This window comes from Columba livia, chromosome 10 (genome assembly GCF_036013475.1).
Source record: "Columba livia isolate bColLiv1 breed racing homer chromosome 10, bColLiv1.pat.W.v2, whole genome shotgun sequence".
NCBI classification, from domain to species: Eukaryota; Metazoa; Chordata; class Aves; order Columbiformes; family Columbidae; genus Columba; species Columba livia.
Window position 1 is genome coordinate 2,527,247 of NC_088611.1, and position 8,085 is coordinate 2,535,331.

The 8,085-nt window shown below is 43.2% G+C and overlaps 1 long non-coding RNA gene across 1 annotated transcript; it reads right to left on the bottom strand.

The window, feature by feature from the left end:
• Window positions 1-953: 953 nt before the first annotated feature.
• Window positions 954-5,710, bottom strand: LOC135580436 (uncharacterized). The gene is made up of 2 exons (XR_010474992.1): window positions 4,778-5,710; window positions 954-3,221 (listed from the first exon to the last, which is right to left on the bottom strand). It is a non-coding gene; the product is annotated as an uncharacterized LOC135580436 (long non-coding RNA).
• Between the last annotated feature and the right edge of the window lie 2,375 nt (window positions 5,711-8,085).

An 8,085-nucleotide genomic window follows, 5' to 3' on the forward strand; every position in this document is an offset into this window, starting at 1 on the left:
ACTTCATATCATCAGGTTATGTAGACGCTTGGAAACTGTGCAGCGTTTCTTAGACAGGAGACAAGTCCAGTGAATAAATAAAATCATCCCAGACTTCAGGCTTGGCTGCAACCTATGTGTGGTATAAAACGTGTTCCCCCTGACTAGGCTGGGCTTTGGATCTTGTTTAAAGATCTGCTTAATAAAAACAAGCTCCTGAATTTCTTTCCTGCTGCTTCCATTTATATAGATGTGAGCAGAAGCAGCCAGGCAAGATGAAACTTTCCGTGGGATGGGCATAACAAACGAGAGGAAGGTTTTTCTTTTAAATCATAAAGCCCACGGTACAGGATGAGGGGAAGGGCAGCAGGACTTCTCAACTGTGGTTTTTCATGGAATAAATGAACTCTGGTGCCAGTAAAATCAAATCTTGGTTACTTGCCCTCGAAGCGTCTGATTTTATAGAATGATGGTGGCTTCCAGAGATACGCGTTGAATCAGGAGACACCATTCTGAAAGTGCTGGGGATTTCAACTCTGATTCATTTCTACAGCAAAACCCCGAAGTTTGGCATAACCCTTTTCCTTGCTATTTTGATTTTTTTGGAGAGAAAGGGAAAGCCAAAGGCATGGCCGGAGAGCGGAAGATTTGACCTGAAGAGTATTAATGAAGATGCGGGTCTGTAGCTGTTAAAAAATGGTCTGTGCAAGTCAGGGTGAGAAACGCTCCAGCTGGGGAAGTTTGTAGGTCAGGAGATTTAATTTATCTTAATTGGAGGTGGCAATAAATGGTGGACTTGATGTAGATTTTGTGCTGTAGCTCTTGTGTTGACATGTGGCCTATGTAGACGTGTGTGGATCCCTGTTCAGTCCCTCACCGACACACCATAGATAGATATCTCCCAGACACCTACAACTTCATTTCAGTGTATCAAAACAAATTAGCAAACTACTTATATTAAAGAGATAAGCCACTTAATAGTCTAAGCCTTTTTTATTTTCTATGGTGTGATAATTCCAGAAGTCAAAAGCTTTTATAAAATTAGTGGAAGAACTTAATGATTGAAACAAAGCACTTTTTGTAGCGTGTACAGCGCGTAGCATGGTGGGATGCTGAAAATGTTTCAATAGGTGTCCTCACATAGGGCAGTATAGGTAATATTCCAAGTGAAAAAAGGTAGGAAACAGGAACATAGAAGCTAAAGCCAAGAGATTCAAGAGGCCAAATTCTATGCAATCTGTGAAGAAATATGTCTGCAAAATCTTCAGAGGAAAAGAGAATGGGGAGGCAGCTCTGTAATTACTCCAATCAGATAGTATGCCAACAAAAAAGGAACAATTAGTGATGTTTCCCAGTCAGTAGGTATTTCTCCTTAACTGGGTGATCTATTGCAGAGATATGTAATTAGGACCTCGTAATGATAGGTTTGGGAACCCTGGCCCTGTCAAAAAGGGAAGAAAATCCATCCTATTGATAATTGCAGGTTTCTCTGTGTCTCGGTTCGTTCCATCCTCCTTTTCTGCCTGTCAGATTCTTTAAGCATGCCTGGCCTTTTGCTCACCGTGTTTTAGTGTGAGTCAGTGAACATATTTACAGATGGCATTCAATGAGTTAATAATAAAAAAAGAGAGATAATTCAGAGAGATAAGTTCCTACCTTGTAAAGTGTGAATAAATAGAAGCAAAACAAACAAACAAACAAAAAATAAGGAACCTGCGGTAATTTTGAAAGTCCTGTTTTGACTTTCAAATGTTACTTTTTTCATATAGACGGTACTTTTTGAGAAGCCGCGCTGTAGGTCCCAGGGTGTTCCGGTAGCAGCAGAACTCCATCGGGGCTGTTGGCCTGTGTGCTGGGTAGGAAACGGTCCTGCACTTCAGACCACAAGGTTTCTTGCTGATAAAAGGAAACTATTTTCTCTGATCTCTTGCCATCTTACCAAATGCTTTGGTTAACCATGCAATGCTACCAGTGAAATATTCCTTTGGCAAAAATATAACAAGATTTCAAGTAGAAAGACGCCGGACCCAGTTGAGGCGTAGCCAAAGACTCCTTAACTGTGTGTAAATTAGGGACATGATGGCAGATATTTCATTGCTTGAAAAAAGAAATCCTGAGTGACAGGTGACATGGGCCATACAAGAAGGGTCTTGAAGCCTCACACACCGAACGAACAATGTACGTGATTTTTACAGGCTGGATGTCAACAGAACTGACAACTTCAGCAACCAAGTGCGTCAGTTTGTAATGATCTGTAAATGCTGGGACAAAAGTGATGCAGGTCTCTCAAGTTGTTGGCTTCTGTCGTGTTTGAGCGGTGTAGCCAGGACTCCGTCTTTAACGGGATTTCACAATTAAATCTGCAGGTTAAAAACCCAGAAAGATGATTGCGATTGCTGGACAAAGACCTCAATGGCTCTTCCCAGGAAGAACAACCATGTGCTGGACCTGATGGCAGGACTGAGCTTCATGGAATCTTCAGTCATTCTTGAGCTCACACAGACACACTGTTGAAAAAAATGGCTTCTAGAAGGAAAATTTAATCTTCTCACTGCAAAAATACCTGCCCCCTCCAAAAAAGTCACACGAGCTGGCACTGTTACTCTTTTGGAGGAAATGGCTCCTGCTGCACATTGCTGAGTACGTGATGGGCATCACTTGTGAGCAGGCAGGTTTACAAGTGCTTCTTTGTACCAGTTTGGCATTGGTTCTTGCTTTTTGGAGGAGTTCTTCCAATAATGCTTGTGAGAGATGGGCCTGAATGCACTGGTTTCACACCCAAATTAATCCAGTATTGATGATGTGCAACTGGTGAAGCGTGGTGAGTTGTGCATGCCTTAGTGACACCTCTATGTACATTGCCTACAACTCCACCCCCTCCCAAACTGCTCTTTTGGTGCCACTTTGTTTTAGTGGTTCACAGTAGCTGCTGCTTTATTTGTTTCAATCATCCTGATCTTAATAATCAGCTGAGACCCATGTGTGTGACCTGGGTAGGCAGCACCATGACCTGGGTGGCGGGAGGTGTGAATCTGCTACTCTGGGCAGTGCTAACGGTGAGCGTGGGCTGCTCGCCAAACGTTGTCCACTCTAACGCTGGTGAAACAGTGACTGTTCACTTCTCTTGGCATTTGTGGAGAAAGGTGTTAGAGGAAGCCATTTGTTGGGCACGGGTTGCGTCGGGGCTACAAGTCCCCTGAGTTGGGCTGCGTTTTCTTGAGCACCATCTGCTGGTTCTGTTACTGCAATATTAATAGATATTTGTGAGAGCGTGTGTTGTTTGCCTGCATCTAAAACCTTATGCGTGGGACTCGTGCAGCTTTCCCAGGTAAAACCAAGTTAGTAAAAACTGTAGCTGTTCGCATTGTAAACTAGAAATCTGACTTTGTTACTTGAAGGGAAGCAAGGCAGGATGTCAGAATCACAGAACCCCAGGCTGGTTGGGTTGCAGGAGCTCTGTAGATCCCCAGCCCAACCCCTGCTCACGCAGGGTCACCGAGCAGATCACACAGGTGGGTCCAGGCGGTTTGAATGTCTCAGAGCAGGAGACTCCACACCCGCTCTGGGCAGCCTGGGCCAGGCTCTGGCACCTCCCAGCAAACAAGTTTCTCCTTACGTTCCGATGGAGCCTCCTGTGTTTCAGTCTGTGCCCGTTGCCCCTCACCCTGGCGTTGGGCACCACTGAACAGAGTCTGGTCCATCCTCCGACACCCACCCTGAGACACTGATCCCATTGATCAGATCCCTCTCAGCTTCTCTTCTCCAGCTCAACAGCCCCAGCTCTCTCAGTGTCTCCTCAGCACAAAGATGCTCCAGACCCCTCAGCATCTTTGTGTCCCTCCACTGGACTCCCTCCAGTAATTCCTTGTCCTCCTTAAACTGGGGAGCCCGGAACTGGACCCTCCCTTTGCATTACACTTACCAGCAAGTTCCTTCCTTTTCCCGAAATAACATCTCCCTTTTGCTTTATGAGGATGACACAAAGCTGTCTTTAAATAAATAAATGAAAACCTCAAGCAATGTCACTTGTAGAGCCAAAAGTCAATTATCACTTTTGCAGACCCGCAGACACGTTCTGCCGGCGTGGCGGGTTTGCCTCTTGGGCGCTGGAACCGCAGCGCATCTTAGTGCTGTTATACTTGATAAAATCCCTTCTGTAGCACCGATTGCAACACGTGTGGGCAATTCTGTGTTCCCCGTTGTATCTATTCACATCATCTGGTCTATTTTATATCTGTTGTGCAATCTTCTTACTGAAGAGTAATAACTGACATTACATTTCTGCATCTAGAGAACAAGATACAGGCTGATCTATCTAAAGGATACTACTCGCCGGTTATAACTTGCTTCCCTCTTTGTAATGCTCTAGTAATAACAATATGTAATGAAAGGGAATAGATACTTTCAGTCTTCTAATTTGCCATTGGCTTGGGTCTATCTCAATGTGTTCTTTTAACTAGAAGTGCTATCTGTCATCATCTGAAATATTTTTTCACTTTACAGAACAAGCAAATGAGTGACTCTGTTTTCTAATGCTAATATAGGAGGGCTTGTTAAACATGATACTAGCATTAAAACAAAAATCACCTTTCCAAAAATATAAAGAAGCAGATAGACTTCCAACCACATGCAGTGTTTTTCCTGGAAATAATCTGTTACCGATAAAAGATTTTTAAATTGGCTCCTAAAATAAGTCACCCAATGTTAACAAAAGTTGTATTCAAGTTACACAAAGTGGCAGATAAAAATGGAGAAGGGATTTTTATTCATAAACTAATTTGCTGTTTGTTTCTCTTACCTTTACATGAGTAAACAGGCTGTCAGGAGTCCAAAGGCAGTGGCTGGCAGCAGTTTCCAGGTATTAGACATCCTGTTCTATGTCCCAATAACAAGGATTTTCCTTTGAGGGGCCTCCATTCCCAAAGAAGTACATGGTTGCGTTGGACATTTAAAACAATTTGATTTCAGATAAGTTTAGCAATGGAGACTCAACTGTACTCTAATATCCAGTAGCGTTGAGATCGTTGCTGCCTGAAAGCAGTTCAGGACTTCCTAAATTTGTTCAAATAAGTAAGCATCATCTTTCAGAAAATTACCTACAGAATTCAATATAGATAATTAGAAGACAGATCATGTAAACAGTATAATAGTGTACCTTTCATCCCCATAATCTCTGTCCCTCCGGTGCTCTTAGATAACTGACTCAAAAAGAATATAGCCTGACTAAAATCTTTTTGGAGAGAACCAGGATCTTTGTTCCGAGGGCTATTTCTTCCTCTTTTTTTTCCTTTTGAAACTAAAAAACCAGTAAGCCAAGAATATTATTCTTCTGAATTCCCAGTCTTCTTGCTGTGAATGTCGTTTCTTCCGTCAGTACAAGATAAGGATCTGTACTTGCTGTCCCGCTGTCAGCAGCAGCGCTGAAGTTCTGCCGCCCGCGGAAAGAACGTTTTGCCGTCCCGCTCCAGCATTCGTACTCTCTTTCTCCAATCAGCAAAACAGCTCGTTTGAAGATGCTGCGCATTCAAGTGTGTGCGTTTTGGTGTAGAGTTTTTCCTTCTGAATTATTCATGGTCTCACAAAACCAATCTGACTAGTAGTTCCGCTTGCAAATTCAGTTCCACCTAATGTCGTGTTGATCTTTGCTTTTCTGTGTCTACCCACATGTTTATCTCGTACACAAACCGGCCCATTCTGCGCTCTGACTTTGGTATTAGACTTAGTAGGTTAATTCTAGTGGTTCTTCTTGACTGGAGATCTTGCACTGATGGTATCTCCCAACAGCTCACAAGGAAATTCTGTGAGGAACGTTTGGCAATGAATAGAATGTGAAAGGGAGTGGAAAGATCCAGCAGAGTTCAAAGAAAGAATAAAGTGGTTACAGCTCATTCAAGTTCAGGTTGAACTGTCTGTCACCTTCTGGTTTCTGTTTCTTGTGTAGTCTCTTCTTTTCTTTTTCCCTGGTTTAATGTGAAAGTTGCATTACATGCAGAAAATAATGCAGAGGTGTTTATGGAGAAGAGGCTCTGATGAAAATCTACTCAAGAGTTTGTCATCATTTCCTTCAGCTCTTACTTAAGCCTTACAAGTGCACCAGTCCAAATAAAACATGCTATGGTAAAGTTCTCTTCTGACATACCATCATAATGTTTAGTTAATTGTAACACAGTAAGGAAATCTTATCGGAAATCTATAGAACAACAAAGAAATCTATAGGACAACATGTAATGAGGGAGTACTGGGGAAACACTTTCTAACACCCCGTTGGAGGAAGGTGTTTTTAATCTGTTTTCACATCGGATGTACAAGCAGGAACTGAGCTAATATAAATGTTGCTTGTTAAAATGGAGCTCATGCATCAAATCTTGCTGTGGCACAGAGAAAAGCATCTTCCAGCCCCAATGGATACCTCATTCTCGTAGCCCAGCTGAGTTTGGTACCATTTTCTAGAGAGAAACAGAGGAGAAAAATGCAAACTTGGCAGACAGAGAACTAATGCAAAGCAACGCTGGAAGCCCCAAGGCGGACAGCAGCTGCAAAAAGCCTGTGACATTGCTGCTTTTTTGAGTTTTTCTGCTCTTGCTTCTGTGCAGGGTCTTCCACTTCCACTTGTGCATTTTTCCTTTTGACTTCTCAAGACAAACTCTGGAAGGACCCTGATGGTTTTGTGGCTGGAACTGGTTTTTTGTGTGTGCCAATAACGCGTGTATGGAATGACTTGCAACACGGTACGAAACCCACTGGTGTGGGTGTGAGCTGTAGAGCAAGCTGCTCACATCAAAGAAGGGTTTGTAGACCACGAGTGTCACGGGTCGGGCACTTTTTTACTGTTGCTTCTGGGTGTCACACACTGAAGTTTGCTGCCTGTGCCGTGAAATGGCCCCAGACCCTCGTGTCTTGTTGGAACTGCAGAGTGGATGTTATGGTAGAGTTAATGTTGTGCGTACATTGAGGCTCAAGAATTGGGTGTACTCCCTGCTGCTTCTCCTCAAAAGAGAACCCGTAGCAACTGACAGTCTTTCCTAGCTATTGATTGACATTGGAAATCCTGCCTTCTTTCCTGGTCTTGGCATTATTAGCTTTTAAACTAACGTGCATATCTCTTCTGGGAACAAGGTGTGCTTCTTGGGATACACGTGCTGAGAAGCTGGGCCCTTGTTAAAACATCATACACTTCGTGTTGCACCTTTCCTTATGATAATGGGTGCTTGTGTCAGCCTACCTCAGGGGCAGCTTTTTTAATAGGTGGCCTTTAAGCATAAAAGTATAATTATTGTTAAAGATAGGTATTCAAATAAGCTATAATAAAAAATAAGTCTCTTAGATCACATTGGAATCTCCTTCTAACCTCAGGCTGGAGTTCTTGTCTTATGATTGTCTGCTGCTTCCCTACTAAAACCCAAGAATGTTCTCCCTATCTGAAGTTCAGCCCTGTCTTGGTCACTGCTGTTCAGTAAGACAGGGCTTATTTTACTTGTACATGCTGCTTCTTCTCTAGCCCTTTGAACAGGCCCATTGTGTTACTTAATTAACACATTCTTCCACGCAGTCTGTGCATCTCTGCTCGTCTTTTGATTGTTCTTGCCAAGTCCTGTGTAGCAAATTCTGCACCTGTGTGCATCACAGGTTCCTCAAGAGCAGTTTTTGTTGGGTGTTTTTCCTGTCAGTTCTGTGTAAAGATCAGAGATGCTATTGCACATGGCGAGTTTGAAACAATGGAGAAATGTCTCCTGTAGCTTCATTCTTGGCCTGATTCCTGTTATAGTCAGACCCCGTGGAGTGGGAAGGGTGACATCCCAGTGCAGAAGGCTGGACAAGAGCTCTATGAGAAATAGTGACCCGTGACCTGCCTGTGTGTTGGGAAGGAACACGCAGGACCACCGTCCACAGGTACTCCAGGCTGTAGGTCCCAGCCCTTGTTGTGCAGTGGGTAATAACTCTTTGTTACCCAGAGTTGGGGTCAGGAAGTAAAACCCAACCATTTGCTAGGAATAAACATTTTCATTTTAGTCAGATGGTAATCAGAGTGAGTTACAGCTGCTTGCAGGGATAGAAATCTCCAGTCTTCCCACAGAAGGGAAAAATAAGAATACTGTTATTCATAGA